This window comes from Tenrec ecaudatus, chromosome 13, assembly GCF_050624435.1.
Source record: "Tenrec ecaudatus isolate mTenEca1 chromosome 13, mTenEca1.hap1, whole genome shotgun sequence".
In the NCBI taxonomy this organism is placed as follows: domain Eukaryota; kingdom Metazoa; phylum Chordata; class Mammalia; order Afrosoricida; family Tenrecidae; genus Tenrec; species Tenrec ecaudatus.
The window spans coordinates 96,598,887-96,616,923 of record NC_134542.1 but is presented as its reverse complement, the minus strand read 5'-3'; positions in this window follow the sequence as shown (position 1 = coordinate 96,616,923).

The window sequence follows — 18,037 nt, the reverse complement described above, 5'->3', positions numbered from 1 at the left end:
CTTTTAAGTTGTCCTGTTCTTTCGAAATCACATCAGACCAGGGATTTTGTGTGAAAGGGCTTCAGGAAGTTACAAAACTCCTTCACATGGCCTTTTGAATCTGTGTACAATTTCTAGCATTACACAGAATAAATACCAGGGTACTGGTGTGGTTTATTCAAGAGTTTGTTGAGGGAAAAAAAATCTACCTACTAGCTCCCATGCTGAGGATTACAACCAGGTCCCTGCTGTCGAGTTCTGTGTTTAGGTAAAGCAGGAGCAAGGCTGCCTTTTCTTAAAGCCACAAAAGGGTTTCTATAGTGTAGAACAGTGAGAAACTGACAGCTTTTTTATGCATAAAAGGCAGCTGTTCCTTCTCAGGTAATATTATTAATAAGCCCTAAGGTAATGTTTGCTCTGAAATCTATCTAATTGAAATAATTTACTCTGACCCTTGGAGAATTCTGAAACGGTTTGCCTCATGTTCACACACAGCAAAATAATTACGAGATGGCATATGGAAATGCTATCATGTGGTGGATGTCTCTCTGAATCTGTATGGTTGAAATGTTTCCCACAGATAAATCATATAGCTAATTTACAAAGTGGAGGTGAATAGTCCCTTTTCCACGTGGAGATTTGATGTGAAATGTTTGCAGTTCCAGAATATTAACAGGGGCGTTGACATCAGTAATTACTTGCAGTTATGAGGCACTTTTTTTCACACGGTGCTATGAAGCAATATTTAGTAACACAAGGAGGAAAAAATATGGGACTTTATACATCACATATGTAATACTGAGGTACTGTCAATCCCGGGAAATGGTGTGAGCACATTAGTGACTGAGGTATATTTGCCTGTAGCATAAAACTGTCTGGAAAGTTCCAGCAGTTTCCACTGAGATAGCATATTTGGCATGGCGGGGCTGACTGTGGTATGCAAGGACTTTGGGGGAAATTTGTCAGCTTTCACAGGGAAAGGTCCAAGTGTTTATGGGAACTATGAAGTGGTGTTGGGTGACTCTCAAAGGGATCTGTGGGGTCATTTGGGATAGGAATTTGAAAGTGATTTGATTGGTGCTCTTCTGAACTTATAAAATGGTTGAAAGGCTGGCCTTGGGTCTCATGGGAGCAAACGTTCTTGTGAAATTTCTGGTCTGGTACTTTCCTGCTAGGGTGAGAACTTCTTAGGAGGATGGTCTTTCTCACCATATCTTAATTCTCAAGATCCATGTCCCTGTGGAAGCCCAGGAAATAGGAGATTGCAGGAAAGAAACTGAGTTCTGTTCTTTACCCTCAGAAGTTATGAGACAGATTTCTCTAGGTTTACAATAGTTTAATAAATCAACTGTCTGTACCATCGAATGTCTTAATTATTTCCCTCTCTGCTAACCCTGACCCCCCCCTAAAAAAAAAGACTGGGGAACAAGAAAAAAAGAGAAAGGAAAAAGAAAAATTTGTTTAAAGCGTAATTCAGTTTAAATACCTCTTTCTCTGGGCGGGCCCGTGAAGATTCTGTGCCCCTTAGCAATGGCACAGTTATGTGGGCAAATGATCTGCATGGATTCATTACCGGATGGTAGAGCACTCGGTCATGCTGCAGTTCTTTTAACAGCTCCTCGAGGGTAGATGTGGCAATGCCATCGGTGAGACTGGCCAGTGAGTATCGTGCTCACCGCTAGTGAACAGCTGGTGCATTGAAGCCCTCCCTTCAATCTCCTTGGGTCCTTGCTGGGACCTCCTATTTGTGTACAAGCTCCTTGATTCTCAGTTTTCCCTTATTCTTAAAGTCCCAGAAACTCATTTACACAACAGCTCACGTACGCATGTGCAGTTGGCAGGTATTTACAAGGTTTCTTTCGAAATGCTTAACAGATTTTTAATTTTCAATCTTCCAAGGCCCAGTTATACCTTCTAAAACAGAACATAAAAAAACAAAAACAACTCACTGCCATCGAGTCACGGCTGATGTATTGCAACCCCCTCTGGGTTTCTGAGATGGTAATTGTTGACCAGAGTAGAAAGCCCAATCTTTCGTCTGTGGAGTTGCTGGTGGTTTTGAACTGCCGACCATGGGGAGACAGCTCAACGTACTACCACTATACCACCGGGGCTCCTATAAAACAGAAAATAGGATTTAAAAATAAAGATCATGAAATGCAAAACTGGAAACTTGACAAAACAATAGAACTGGCGTTAGTCTCTCATATGCATCAGCTCCAACCCCTGACTCCTCATCATTAAACAACTGGGGAGCATTGGGTTTGATATCTCACGGACATCTGTGCTCTTTGTGAGTACTATCTGTAGCTATGGACTGTTCCCAAATAAAGGTAACATGTTTCTGTGATTTACAGTTGATCGTTATTATAGCGTAGCCTCTGAAGGCATGGGGCAGAGATTTATTGTACACTCGTGTCTTATACCTGACTCATGTCAGGGAGGAAAGGTAAAAAGCTGTGACTTTTGAGTGCCCTCTTCCCTAAGCAGTTGTCTTTTCTCTTGCTGCACTTACAGCTTGATTAAACCACATCAAGAAGGTTAATGACCAAACTTTGTCTTCAATACTTTCTTATAATTCCTCATAGAGAGCTGCTCTCAGAGCAAGTTCTTTCCAGAAATGTTCTCAAACTGAAAGAATGGTCCTTGTAGTCAACCAGCAAATTCCCACTCTTTATTCTTCATGTCATATTTGAGGGATGACATCATTTTTGTTCCTTCTGCTTACTTTGAATCTGGATCAATGAGGGGGTCTCTTTTTCCTAAGTGCATTCATTCTGTCTCTGACCTTACAAACATGGGAATCTTCAGTTTCATAAAACCTCTTAAGAAGGGGAATTCCCCAATCTATTTCTTATCATTTCTTTTTTTCTTAATGTCTGTGGGAACGATACATTCCTTACACACACAGAGAGAGAGAGAGCAATCCCACGCACATTAACTGCAGATTTAGTACATCTAGCAGAAGTATAGAGAACAGATTTGCGATTTGAGTGCATTCCTACCTATGTTACATTTCATAAATCTTTCAGAAGACATTATCACCACAAGAATGGGTACGATGAATTTGAATTAAGGTTTCAATAAAACATAACAGCGAACACTAAATGAATGAAATTTAGTAAAATAGCATGCCACCACATTTAAATATAGTATATATTGCCTTCGTGTGTAAAATATATTATAAAAAGGGATTCTGCTCTTATTGACCAATAATTTCTAATTCTTGATAAGTTTTATATGATGATGATACCTTGTGGGGAATAGGATCATGAAACTTTGCTAAATTCCAACCAACCCTTTTGATACAGTGGACTAGGAGTTTGACTGCTTTCCACAAGGTCAGCAGTTCAAACCCACCAGGCGCTCTGTGGGAAAGAGTGAGTCTATCTGCTCCCACAAAACTCTCAGGTCTAGGACACCCAAAGAGGCAGTTCTAGTGTGCTCTACAGGGTCACGAATCAGAATCTACTCAGTGGCAGTGGGTTTGGTTTTGGGTTCTTTACAATCCCTTAGGGCAGCAAAGGGCTCATGAGTTTTTATTTAGACTGCAGAATCTCTTTCTGAGGTCAGTGGTTACTTTTCTCCTATTTTTAATCTGATGAAATTTGACTGAGACTAAGGGAGTCAATTGATTATGTTCTGAAAGATAATGTTTACTGAGGGTAGTTTCCCAAGATCTTGTTAAAGTGCAGTTGGCTGTTGAGTAATTTGGCTTCCCATTACTCTCAAGTTTCACAACAAACAACTGCATTTTGCCACAAGGCTCCCTTGTTTATACTCTCACTTGTTTTCATCGTTTCAGAATCAGGTAAACTCATTTTTAGAAAACACAAGCACCCAGTCAAATATTTTATGGTATTGAAATATCATGAATCAAAGAAGAGAAAGATAGGGCTATCTACTTCTTTAAAGACTTAAAAACTCAGAAATGTAAAGGGACCGTCAACCCTGTGCAGCAGTTTTGCTGTCAGTCAGAATCAACTCAATGGCAGTCAGTGAGTAATTCCGAGAATTTTTTTTTCCTTGGAAAGCAAAACAGAAAAGAAGTTGGCATTTCACCATTCTAAAATTGCAAGTGAAAAGAAAATCCTAAAGCAAGAAGAAGGAGGTTGATTCTTCCCATAAATCTCTAGATTCCAGTAGGCATCACCAACCAGTGAAATCCACTTGCAATCCTAAAAGACTCTCCACAGCAATGAATACATGCCGAATGGGATTTTTTATTCTTACCTCCATTTCCTTTCCCATCTTGCGCATCTCTGTAATTTATTTGCTCAAAGTAGAAAAACAGGCACCTTCTTCCTTTCATCACTTGCAATTTATACAGAAGTAAGTAAAACAACATATATGGTTCCAAAATTTTTCATGTTTTCTAAACAAAAGCATTAAAACTTGAACTTACTGTTTCTTGATCTATTTATAATCTATTTATGTCTATACACTTCTGAAAGTGTTTTTTCCCATCTCTCTAACATTTTCCCCAAATAAATTTGCTCTCTTCTATGTTTTTCCCTCCAAAACTATTTTATTAGGAGCTAATCCAGGCATCATACCATTCTATCATTCACTCACATCAAGCAGTATTGCACAATGACTACCAAAATCCGATTTAAAACATGTTCTTCCTTCTTGAGCTTCTGCATATCAGTCCTTCTTTATCCCCACACCTCCCAGACTGCATTCTCCAGGAGCCCTTCTTCTAGGTGGTGTTTCTGTAGGTTCAGCTATTTTGAGTTTCATGTAGAGAGAAACAGCAAAATGCATACAGAGATCCAGGAAGGCTGTCTGCAATGACAAACACAATGAAGATAAACCCCAATGTGAAAAAGAACAAAAATCCAGAAAATTTTAAAAACCAGATCAAACCCAAAGCATATTCAAGAGGAGATCAAGTGACAGGGTTATAACCATTCAAGTCCGAATGATCATTTTCATCTTCCATGGTCACCTCTCCAATATTCTCTGTCTGATAACCAGTTTCCTATTAATTCATCAAATCAAAAGCTTTGGCATCCCAAACAGACTGAAATTGTGCTTTAATTTTGTTTCCTGTTTGAGGAACGGAAAGGAAGTCTAAAGGGTAGGTCAGTACTGCGGGGTAGACAGGGTAAGGTTTCTCAATGAAATTCATGCAGAACAGTCCTTGAGGAATAAACAGATAGGTGCATTGCCATAATAAAGATAGAAAACGTCCAAGCTTTTTCTTACCTGTGTAGTTTTCCATTTTCTTAAGACATCCTAATTAATAATAAGCCCCTGTGATCTTCCTGTGCCCTTTGAGGAAATATATATCGATTTTGGTTTTGAAGTTCCCAAAACAGTCACGATCATCTTGAATTTATCTGACAAAGAAGATCCCTTGGAAGCCCTTGTTTTGATTGGTTATTTCTTGAAGGTTTCATAAGCAGACTAAGATGTCATGCCACTGAAAGAATGGCTCCACAGCCATCCATTGATCACAGGGGCATGTTGAAATACATTTAACTTGGAATAAACCTGTGCATGTATAAAGTAGAACCTTACCCTTGTACACCCGCAACTCCTCTACTCTAATTCTGTTGGTTCTGACTGCTTTTACCCCAGCACCCTAGTTTAGGCCATCACCAATTTTAATAAAAGCCCTGAGATGGCCCTGCTCTCAGTCATGGTCAAATGAGGCAAACAGAATCAAGGTCCAATTGTTTCAGCGAAGGACCAACTATTCTACCCCAAAGGTCATGACAATAACAAATGAACCACTCATGATGCTCCCATGTGTGTCAGAATAGAAATTTGTTTCATAGGGTTGCAATGGCTAATTTTTCAGAAGTAGATTGTGAGGCCTTTCCTTCTCTCTCTCTCTCTCTCTCTCTCTCTCTCTCTCTCTCTCTCTCTCTCTCTTTCTTTCTCCAGACACCTTTGGGGGAACTGGAACCTCTAATCCTGGGCTAAGAAGCTGAATGCATTAACCATTTGCACTACCCAGTGAATCCAGAACGGTATAGGAAGATCTGAATAAGGCTCATTCACTGCCCAGACATCAGTTTGCCCAGTCCTAGTGGGCAATGGAAGAGGTGTTATTAAGGGCCCAGGAGCTAGGGTCAAGGGTTTAATTTTGCCTGGGTCTACCATCAAGGACTATGGAAGCATAAGAGAAAAAAAATTCAAACAGCATAATGCCTGGGGAAAATCTCCTTCACAAGACCCTTCAACTTGTTGAGGAGCAAAGATGTCCCTTTGAGATCCAAGCCAAGATCTTTTTCATTTGCCTCATATGCATGTGACAGCTAAACAATGAATAAAGAGAACCACAGACAAATTGTTGCATTTGAATTACGGTGCTGGTGAAGAATATTTAGACTAGACTAATCAGCCCAAAAAACAAACTAAGTTGTTTTGGAAGAACTACAGCCACAATGCTCCTTAGAAACAAGAATAGCAAGACTTAGTCTCACATTCCCTGGCAATGTTAGCCGGAGAGCTACCAATCCTTGGCAAAGGACACCATGCCTGGCCAGCTAAAAGGAAGAAGCCCCTCTAAAAGATGGATTGGCATAGTAGGTACAACAATTGGCACCAACATTTGTGGAGATAGTTCTGGATGGGGCGATGTGTTGTTCTCCTGGACTTAGGGTTTCTATGGGCTAATGCTGACGTGACAGCATCTAACAACCACAGTGAACATGACAATACTCCAAAGGGAGCCCTAAGGAATCCTTTCTATTGAATTGATTTTCTGCTGATAAGCAGCTAAATCCCTTTCTCCTCTTTCTGTATACTGGTTTTGATAAGTCCAAACCATCCAGGAGGTCCAAAAACCAAACTCACTTCCATGTGGTCAGTTCTGATTCTGAGGGACGTTGCAGGGCAGAGTAGAATGGCCTCTGAGGGATTCTGAGATGACCTCTCATTAGGACTAGTCCACCTCATCTTTCTCACACACTCAGGAGATAGGCTCACCTTGAAACATACTGGGAAAATGGCGCCATTAATGAGGTTATCTCTCTTTTAGGACATATGATTTGTAAGCATGCAGTCTTTTAATTTTTAATCTTGAAAGTTGAAAATATTAGCTGATCGTTAAAGTGAATTTGGCCACCCCTGCTGTGACACATGTATTCATGCTGTCCTTGTTGGGGCTCATACAAAGTACAAAAGAAGTTACAACTGTTATGTATATTTTAAAGGGTCCCTTCTCAATCAATGTAAATTCTCTGTTCTCTCGACTGATTCCACAGGTGACTTTACTTTGAAAATGAACATTCTGTTTTGAGAATATCTAACTACACAGAGTATGATTATGGACTTAGTACAAAGAAAAAAAATCAGTGAAATAACAAGCAGAGTTAATATTTACTTGCTACCAGAGGTACATCTAAGTAAACAGAGGGAGAAATTCTACCCACCTAAGCCTACATGAACTTAACTTACATTTACAGACCATTTGACAGTACATTATTTTCTTTTCATTATTTCTTTTTTAAGTTTTGGCAAAATGTACACAACAAAACATTCTCTAATTCAACAATGTCTATGTATATTATTTTGTGCCATTAATTATACTCTTTGTGTTGTTCTACCATTACTGATATCCTTTTCCAAATTATTTTACCTCTATTAACATTAACTTATTTTTGTGCCCTCTAAGCAGAAATTCTTCCTCTTTCAGCCATGGCAATCATTGGTCACCCTGAGTTTCTTTCTTAGCCATGTTGTCTTCAATTATAAGGACAAGAAACAAAAATGGCATAAATATTAGTATTTAGAATAACAGGGAAAATAGTAACTCCCACTTCCACTCCTTTGATCTCAAGACTTTGCATACTGACCAGGGTAGACACAGCTTTCTTACTAGTGGCTTACGTAAAGCACCTTGCAATCTCAGGATACAGTCTTTCAGATGACACCATGAGTAAGTGTTCAGTTTATTGTTAGGCCACTTACTTTAAGGCAACTGGGTACATGACAAGACAAGCGAGTGCCATTGTTGTGAACTCATCACTGCACTTTCTGATCTGCAATGAACTGCAAAGTGCTGTGGAACTCTATGATGATCGTAAATCTAAGTTCATGCTGATAAAAGCATAGAGAATTACTTTTCAGATTAGCTGAAGACAAATTAGTGATCTTTCCCAAAATGGTGTAGGTTCATCTGATGAACCTGCTTATAAAGCTGCTGATCTTTAGGGGTATGGACTGCATCAAGTGTTTAAGAATTGGCCATTGATAGAGGAGGTATAGCTCAGTGGTAGAGCATTTGACTACAGAATTGGCCATTGAGGTTGTACAAGGGGAATGATGTCATACTGGTAGAGCAGAGGTGAAGGTCATGATATTGAATCCTTATTAACCTCTGGTCCTGTCACCATGCCACCTTTATACATGGTCCACTGAATAAGCGTTAGAGTGCCTGGGGGCATAAGCTGTCTGGATATTTTGTCAGTTGATTTGTTGAAGGTCTCCTGAATAGTCCATGGCTTTCAGTGATCATTTTACCTGCGGGAGAATCATCATTATCTGTATCCTGGACACAGCACACAGGTCACTTTTTGCCAGATAGGGCTCACCAGTCTTCTAATACCAATTCCTAGCCAACCAGCCAAATGACCCTTGACGGCTTAGATATCTGTTCCACCGGGAGCTTCTTTTCCAAAGAAAACTAGATAATATTTACTGGCTCACATTTTGCCAATGAAAGAGGGTATCCGTTCATCACATTCTTCAGAGACAGGCTTGCGTTCTGCTGAAGAATAGCAGCACTGCACTTTGGGGTAGTGTGTTAAGTAGGTTTATTGTGTCAACCTGGCCAATGAACACATGTGGGATTAATTGAAGGCCGGAGAAATAAATGGCTCAGTGAGATTTGCCTTTCTTGTCACTTGCTCTTTGATGATAGGACCAGTGTGTAGCTGCCTTAGCTTGTTGTCTGCCTCAACTTGTGAGCTACCCTACCTGTGGGACACCTAACCCATGGACTGTGTCGCTGTAGTTTGAGGTTCCTTCAAGACTGGTTTCATCACACTACTGGAGTATACATCATTTGAGCTGGGGACGGTCGGACCCTGTCATCTGGCTGACTCTTGGTGACCTGCCTTGCTGTTTGCTGCCTGTGGCCGGATAGCCTGAATTGCTCTGCAGAGGACTCAGCTGTCTGCTTCCTTGACTTGTACCTGGTGGCCCTCAAGACTTGAAGAATTGCCAGTGTACTAGCTGTCTCACAGAAGTGAGTTGCACTGAGCCATTTGTAGTGTTCTATAATTAGCTGTTTATCTCTTATGTTGTATCTATCTTTCTATATAAGTCTATATAAAATCATAAGTGTCCTGGTTTTGTTTCTCTAGGGAGCCCTGTCTAACATAGGTAGTATCAGCATATCATGTACCTCAAGTATAAGCATGTCTGAGCTTTGCTTCGTTCGTCAGATGGTCATCGGATCGCCTCAATAAACTTACAGTGCGGGTAAAGAGAAGTAGGAATTGCCAGGGATACATGATTTGAGCGTGAAATCAGTTCTCTTTGACTCTAAAATGACTGCTATTTTGTTCTGCTTGCTGGAATTATCTGTCCATCTACTCTCCTTGGTCATTAATCTTAGGGTGATGTTAGGACATTCTGTAGTTGGAGCAAATACTTTACATTAATGCTTCTTTGGCAGCCTGGGAATGGCAATAATAAAATATTCTCTCTAACCTTTCGCTTGGTCTGCATTCTGTTGACTGACTGCATAGACTTTTGTAGAGTCATTTTCCTTGAATCTACACCCTGGCGTTAAAACGGAATTCCTCTGAAGAGCTATGTTCAGTGGGATAATTGGTATCTTTACTAGGCAAATTGTACACAGCCAGTTGTTTGGGTGAGATCTAGGGAATCGAGCTTCTAGCCATTCCCTCAGGACCAATTTTATCTTAGTAAATTCCCAGTGTCTCTGTTATTTCTCAAAAGTTATCTTGTGGCAGAAAATTTGTATTTTATAATTCCATAAACCATGGGAGTAACTGTTTCTGATTATTCCAAACTGGTGACCTGAGTTAAAATAGAGAGAGAGAGAGAGAAAGGGAGGGAGGGAGGGAGAGAGAGAGAAAGATAGAGAGAGAGAGAGAGACCTAGCAGGACTAGAAGCTCTACTCAGTCTGATCCCAGAAGGTTGGCTTGGAGCAAAGCTTTTGTGTTTCACACAGGACTTTACGAAGATTTTCAGAAATATGTTTATCATTCTGGATCCTTGATGCTCAGTACAAAAACAACCCCTGGTTATTTCAGTAATGTGGACTTCTTCAGAGGAGTTAACTGAGGGCCAGAACACCGAACTAGGAGGTGCCTTGAGAATAACATCCAGGGTCATACCAGAGTGCTGCTCTTAAGTCTTCTGCTGCCGCCACCTCTTTGTCACCACTGATGCTGTCGTGGATATATGCTTGACACTGCTGCTGGATGGCAGCACAGTGACATTCTCTTGTGTTTTCTCTCAGGATCTCTTCACAGTACATACATTTTGGGTTTTGCTGTTGTTGTTTCCATCTACATCGGATCATTTTTGAAGTTATCAATATTTTATGAACACTCTCACCTCATGCTCAGCAATGTCATCTGTAATTTTTAGTGATGCGTAGTAAATTACCACATACATCTGCCATGGTTTCTTTTGTCAGATTCCATAGTTTACATAATTTCTGAATTAAAAAAATTTTTTTCTTCAGAGACTTTAATGAGTATCCTTGCCTTTCATCCTATCGTAATTTCAAAGTATTGCCTTAGGATAAAATTTATAGCAATAGAACTGTTGCCTCCAAAAGATATGGTGGTGTTTAAGTCTTCTGATTGATACTGCAATGACTCTGAGTGGCGGAGTTCAAGAACCACTTATGTATTTACCTATTTTGAGCAGCAGAATTTTAGGGAAAAATAGAATGAAGATTTTATTCTTTCATTGAAAATCTCTAATTTTACTGAGGATTAAATCCCCAATTCTGACTCTTCTTTGATTTATCAAATTGTTATGAGGATTAAATTAAACAAGATAATTTAAATTTATGCTTACCACAATATCTTGTACAAGCAAATCTGTTTTTAGAGCTTAACTATTATTGTTATTAAAATGTGAATATATGTTTTTCTGTTCCATATCTTGTTCACCATTGATAATTAAATTTCATTGTTATGATATTATCTTCTATTAGAACTCCTGAAACCTATAATGTGCACATAAGATAGTTTACCTCTAAGAGAACAAAGATACAAATTCAAAATTATATTGTTGAGATGAAACAAGCATATAGGTCAAAGTGAACCTTTTCCTTCAATGAGTGTACTTCATGTTACTCTTGAAAATCTCTATGGAAATAAAATCATAAAGTGATCTCTCATATTGTAAGTTATTGTTTTCACTGAATAGTTTTAAGAAATAGTTAAGGTAGATTGTTTTTTAAACTTATTTTTACGTTTATAACCTAAAGGAATGACATCGCAAGCACATAGAGATTATATATATATATGACTTTGACTCCAATGACCTGAGAAGGAAATTTGTAGGTTTAGCAAATCCCTTCTACTAAGATGCACAGAACTGGAAATGTCTTCCTCTCCTTGGTGGTCTTCCAGTCATCCAAAGCGCTTAAGGACCATAAAAAAATATTGGCTGCTCTTCTAAACTGCGATTAAATATATCCTGTGAGAGCCACAGGAAAATTGTTCAGAGATTGGGTATTCCATGTAGACTCAATATTCCATATTTTGCAATGTAGCTAGAGGTAGAAATGGAGTTACTTCTCAAGATCCTTTTTGTTGATAATTGGGAATATAAATAACAGAGAATGGAAGTGAGAAACAGGATGAAATCTGATGGAAAAGCCTTGATTTGACATATAAAAGTACTTACTTCTTTGGATGAGTTAACTATGATAACATAATAGTTAAAATTTAATGGCAATGATTAAACTATGAAATACAAAATTTCCTTCTTTTACAAACTAGTTCCTAGAAAGAAGACTCTTACATAATGCTATTGTATTCCTAGATTTAACAGATATTAATAGCTCCATTATATATAAGGCATGAGAATTGTGTCAGTCAGTAACGGTGTTAATAACCTAACAATCACTTAGTACGGTAATGGCATTAGTCAAAATCACAAAGCAGATAATTTTGTTGTTTGATTTTTTTTCTTTCTCTTGTGCTCTCGGTTCTCTTGTTTTCTTTTAATTCATGAATTAAAAAATCTTTGCTTGGGTATGCTAAGAAGGGAGGACTTTAATGTCTAATAAATTTTAGTCATTCATTAAATACAACTTGTTTCAAAAATATTCATGCCAAATATAGTTCTATTTTGTTATCTAGAATATGTCAAAAATTTGGATATTGTGTTGGCAGTACAGTCTTCCATTTTTCCCTAGAGTAGTTAGAAAATATTGCTGTGATTTATTTCTTTCCTGTCTTCAAAGCTGACATCTAGAGCACACACTCTGTCTTCTCAATTCAGTATCTCTGTGGAGTTCACAGTGCTTGATAACATTGGGCTTTAGTCACAGTGCTGTAAGCCTAGTCTTCCTGTTGACTCTAGTTTAGTTGGAACATCCTGAATGGTAGGGAAACCGGGCTGTTTTTATTCTGAGATCTGTTTGAGCAGGCCTGTTTGCATTTTTTTAGGGGCTTAAAACCTCATGTTTTAAAACTATATTCAGAAGGGGCTGGTGGCATAGTGGGTTATGAGTTGGGATGATAGGTATAAGGTCAACAGTTTGAATCTACCAGTAACTCCACAGGAGGAAGGTGAAGCTGCTTCCATAAAGATTTACAGCCTTGTAAACCCAAAGGGTCCACTTCTACTCAGTTCTAGAGCGTTGCTATTGCTTAATTCAATGGCAGTGAGTTTTTTGAATGAGACTATATGAAATCTTCCCTATTTTCTCAACTTTACTCTTCCCCATTTTACTCTATTTCACAGATGTGTGACAAAGGCAGAGCTCTAAATGGGGAGGGGGTGATTTATTCAAACAACAAACTTATGTTATCCTTCACTAGGTTTGAGCATCGTGTCATATTTTCAACATGATCCTTCAGCATGGTGTTGTGTCATATTTTGAGGATTACAACCACACTCTGTGCTCTATTATAGAGTCGCCAAACCCACTCGTATTTGAGATCCTTCTGTGATGGAGTGTCAGTGAGCAACGGGATTCCCTTTAACAAGATGGACTGACACCGTGCTGCCAAAATGGGCACAACACAACACTTAGGAGGACGGCACATGACTTGGAGTGCCTTGCTCTATTGCATATCGGTTTCTTGAACATAGGAACCAGCTTTAAGGCATCAAACCGCACAACAACCTTGATCTTCCCCAATAGATCAGCATGCTCCTGTAGTAAGAGAAATTTAAGTTACAGTTGAATCACGTACAAAGTAAATGGCAGCAGAAAATATACTGATTGTGTCTATATTCTGGCATTTTCATCAAGAGTAAGTTCTGATGAAGGTCTAGTTCACTCTGAGACACATAGCTGGTACATTTAAACGTGGGGTATAGCCAGAGACAGATTGCCAGCAAACTAATAATGTTGAAGCTTTTAAGGTTCTGGGAGAGACCTTACCTGAGGTCTTTCTTAAAAATTTATTTTTATTTTAGCAACAGCAAATATAAAATTAAATTTGCCAGTGCTGTTGAGTCAATTCTGGCTCTTAGAAATCTTATAGGACAAAGCAAGATGGTTCCATGCTGTTTCTAGAGCTGTAATCTCTAGGAAACACACTGCTTCATCTCCCCCAGAGACCAAAGCCAAGAAACCTTGCTTTCGTAGTCAGTTCTGGCACACTGACTCTGGAGGACTAGGGTTGAAATGCCCTGGAAGGTTTCTGAGATGTCAAATCTCAGAAAGTAGAAAACCTTACCTTGCTTTCTTGGAGCAGCTGCTGGTTTAGAACTGTTGACTTTGTGCTTAGCAGCTCAATGTGTAACCACTAGGCCACAGGAGTTCCTTCTCAGAGAGATAGATGTGTTCAAATCCTGACCATTCAGTTAGCAAATAAGCCCTAACCTACCCTGCCATCAGGTTAGTTGAAATGTTTGTTGCCATTGCGAGGTGTCCTGAAGTTGTTTCCAATTTATATCAGCAATCCTGTGTGCAACATAACAAAACGTTGTCAGGTGCTGTGCCATTCTCTCAACTGCTGTTCTGTGGGAGCCCATTGTTACCGCTGCTGTCAATCCAGCTCATCGAAGGCTTCTTCTTTGTCATTTGCCCTCTACTTTATCAAGCATGGTGTCCTTTTCCAGGGGGTTGTGCCTTCTGACAACAGGTCCGAAGTACATGAGACCAATTCCAACCATCCCTGCTTTGAAGGAGTATTCTGAAGATGCTTCCTCTGAGACCAATTTGTTGTTTCTTCTGGCAGCCCATGGGACTGTCAACATTCTTCCCAAGACAGCAATGCAAAGGCAGTCATTACACTGCACTCTGTCCTAATTTATAGTCCACCTTTCACATAGATATGAAGTGATTGAAGATACAATGTCCTGGCTCAGGCCCACCTGTATTAGAACTGAAATTCTAAGCTCCAGGTTTCAGAAGTCTAGGACTTACAGTGAAAGCCTTAAATCTCTTTTTGAGGCTCCACATTGATTCAGCTTCCATTTAAATCTCCCCAATAAGTCACTGGCAATGTGAGTAGCTTTGCCCTCAGGCAAGGCGCATATTTATAAGTGGTGTGCTCTCACCCCCTTTGCCAGTACTGGCAGGAAGGCTGAGCAGGGATTAACTTGGGTGTGTCTTTGATGCCACTTGGAATAAAAGGTCATCATGGTCACGTTGCCTTAGTCAGAGCACCCCGACCGATCTTACGATCTTCTAACAAATCTGCAATAATGCTATGTCCCACTTGTGCTCCCTTTCCTATTTCTGGAACAGTGCCAGCAACCACAGGTATTGATTAACCAGGATTTGGTGACAGTTTGTTCTGGTTTCAATGTCCATTATGACTTTGTGTTGATTGGCTTTCTCATTCCAATGAACTGTGCTTGTCTGTGTCTTGTGTTTATCCCAATTAGGACTTAAGACATCTGCCTTGATAAATTATGTTTAAATTTAGGTTCCATTTCTCCCCTAGAATATAGTTTACTACACTTGATCTTAGCTAAAAGGCCGAGAAGCAATAGTGGTATACTTGCTCCTTGACACTTTAAAGATATCTTTTTGAGCAGATTTGTCCAATGTAATACACTGTTAGATTTCTGAACTGCTATTTTCAAAAGTGTTCGTCTGGACAGAAATAAAACTAAATCCTTGACAACTTTAACTTTTTCCTCCATTTATCATGAAACTATCTATTGTCCAGTTGTAAGGATTTTCTTTCTTTCTTTTTTCACATTGAGTTGCAATCCTGACTGAAGGCTGTAGTCTTCAGTCTTCTTCACTGGGTACTTCAAGTCGTTTTGGCTTTCAGCACACAAGACAGAGTCATGTGTGCAGCAAACGTTGTTAGTGAGCTTCCTGCAATCCTGATCCCGGGTCCTTTATATAGGCCAGCTTCTCAGATTATTTGCATAGTATACAGATGGTATAAATATGGTGAAGGGCTGCAACCCTTACACCCACCTTTCTGGATTATAAAACAGATAATGTCTCCGAGTTCTGTTGGAATGGCTTTCGCTTGATCTGTGTATAAGTTTCACATGAGCACAATTAGGGGTTCTGGAATTCCCTTTCTTCACAATCTTGTCCATAGTTTACTATGATCCATACCATCAAATAACTACATAGACAAGAAAATATGAGTGAATGTCTTTCTGGCATTCTCTACATTCAAGAACCATCTGACATAAGCAATGATATACCTTGTTCCACATTCTCTTCTGAATCGAGCATGTCAGGCAGCTTCAGTCAATGTCATGCTGCGACTATTTTTCAGTTATCTTCACAATGCTGTACTTGCATGTGATATTAATAGCACTGTTTGATGGCTTCCACATTCTGTTGTCATCTTTCTTTGGAATGAGCGCACGTATGGATCTCTTTCAGTTGTTTGGTCAGGTAGCCGTCTTCCAAATGTCTTGACACAGGTTAGTAAGTGTTTTCAGTGCTACATCAATTTGTCCAAACATTTTAATTTGAGTATTGTTTTTCCTAATGTCTTCAGTGTACTCTGAGCTTTCCCTTCAACACTATTGGTTCTTGATTATATGCTATATCTTGAAATGGTTGAATATTGCTCCTTCATGTACCATTAATATTTCAATGAAAGGCTGGGTTTGTTTTTTCTTTTTCAGTTCTTTCAGCTGGAGATTGCTCCGCACGTTCTCTACCTCAGCTTTCTAACTCTAGGTCTTTCCACGTTTCATGATAATACCTTACTGTGATTGCTGTGGTGGACTGACATTTCTTAATATGGCTTTTCTCCCCATGTTTCAAATCTGCCACCAAATGACTGGCGAGACTATACAAATAGGGCATGTGGGACACTAATAGAAGGGATTAGAGACTTTGTGTTACAGCACACCCATGCTATGAGCACGAACCATCTTTAAAGCAGCAGCAGAGAGAGGCCACGAGAAGAGCACATTCTAGATCTCTGTCTGAAACAATGGAGGCCTAGACCAGAGGCCCCAGACACTAGGACAAAGACTCAAGAGGAGCAGAACCATGAGGTACCTGCTCCTCCTCTGCTCTGAAACTATGGGCTATGAGACAGTGACAGGTGGGCCGGCCTCCTAGCCCACAGGGGCAGAATCTAAAGGACCATGTGGCTGAGAACCTAAGGACTGGAAGGAGTTCTGGTTGCTGCCTGGGAACAAAACAAAACAAAACTATTGCTGTGAACCAATGACAGTATCCTCAACTCTTCACTGACCCTGAATTATGGCAAACTATGAACTCCCCTAGTATTCCCCCTAATATTTCCTAGCACAAATCCCCCTGTAATTGTGTACATTGCCTGCGAGTTCTGGGTAGCCATCGCAGTGAGTTATTGCACCCCTGCATAGAAGTAGACTGCGGGGGCTGGAACAGTTAGAGTCAGAGTAGGAAGAGAAGAAGGATGGAGCAGGGAGGTGTGTCCTACCCCTGTTTCATGACTGGAAACACCAGAAGAGGCCGGATATGGGTCGACTGTACTGTTTACTTCATCTGCCCTCTGAACATTTCTGTGCAGTCCTTTTACTTAAGGATTACTTCAATAGGTTTAACTCTTTTATGCTCAAGAGCAAATGTCAGTCTCTTCTGCCATCCACTTTGATTTTTTCATTCTTTCTTCTTTTCATGGCCTTCTGCTTTCTCAGTGTATTATATTTTCACATCATCCACAGTGAGTCTGGTCTTTGGGCATTAGTAGTCAATGTGTCAAATGTATTCCTGAGATGGTCTCTAAATCCAAGTGGGATATTTGCAAGATCATATTGGGCTATCTGGAGTTGTTCTAATTTTCTTAATCTTCAACTTAAATTTGCATGCGAGCTGATAATTATCCATCCCACAGCCAGCTCCTGGCCTTGGTATAGTTGCTGTTATTGAGTTTTTACAGATGTAGTCAATTTGATTCCAAATAAACCTCAAAGTCCAAAGTAAAACTCATTGCCATCAAGACACTTCTGACTCTTGGTGACCTTTTGGGTTTCTGGGGTTGTGGATCTTTAACGGTGAAGAAAGCCCCATCTTTCTCTTGAGAAGCTGAACTGATGACCTTGCCATTAACAACTCAATTCCCGAACCGGTCTTCTCCACAAGGGCTGCTTGCATAAAGCTCATTTATTCCTTACACGCTCTGTGTGTGCATCTGTTGCACCAATTGTGAACACACCGGCCTGCTCACGTAACTGGTCCGTTACTAATCACATACAAGGCCATTGGGGTCGCTCCTACCATTCTAGCCACCTAGACATATCGTTGGTGGTTTAGACATCGTTTTGATATAACTGAAATGTTATGCCAGTGCAACAAGGAGACTATAGGATATTGCTCTGTTTCTTGTGCTTTACAGGTGGTTGGATACTTTGACTATGACTTCCTGGAAGCCTTAAGAGTCAACTGACTTTCAACACTACCATAGTGGTCACAGGGCAGTCCAAAGCCATTTGAACAATTTTCTCAGG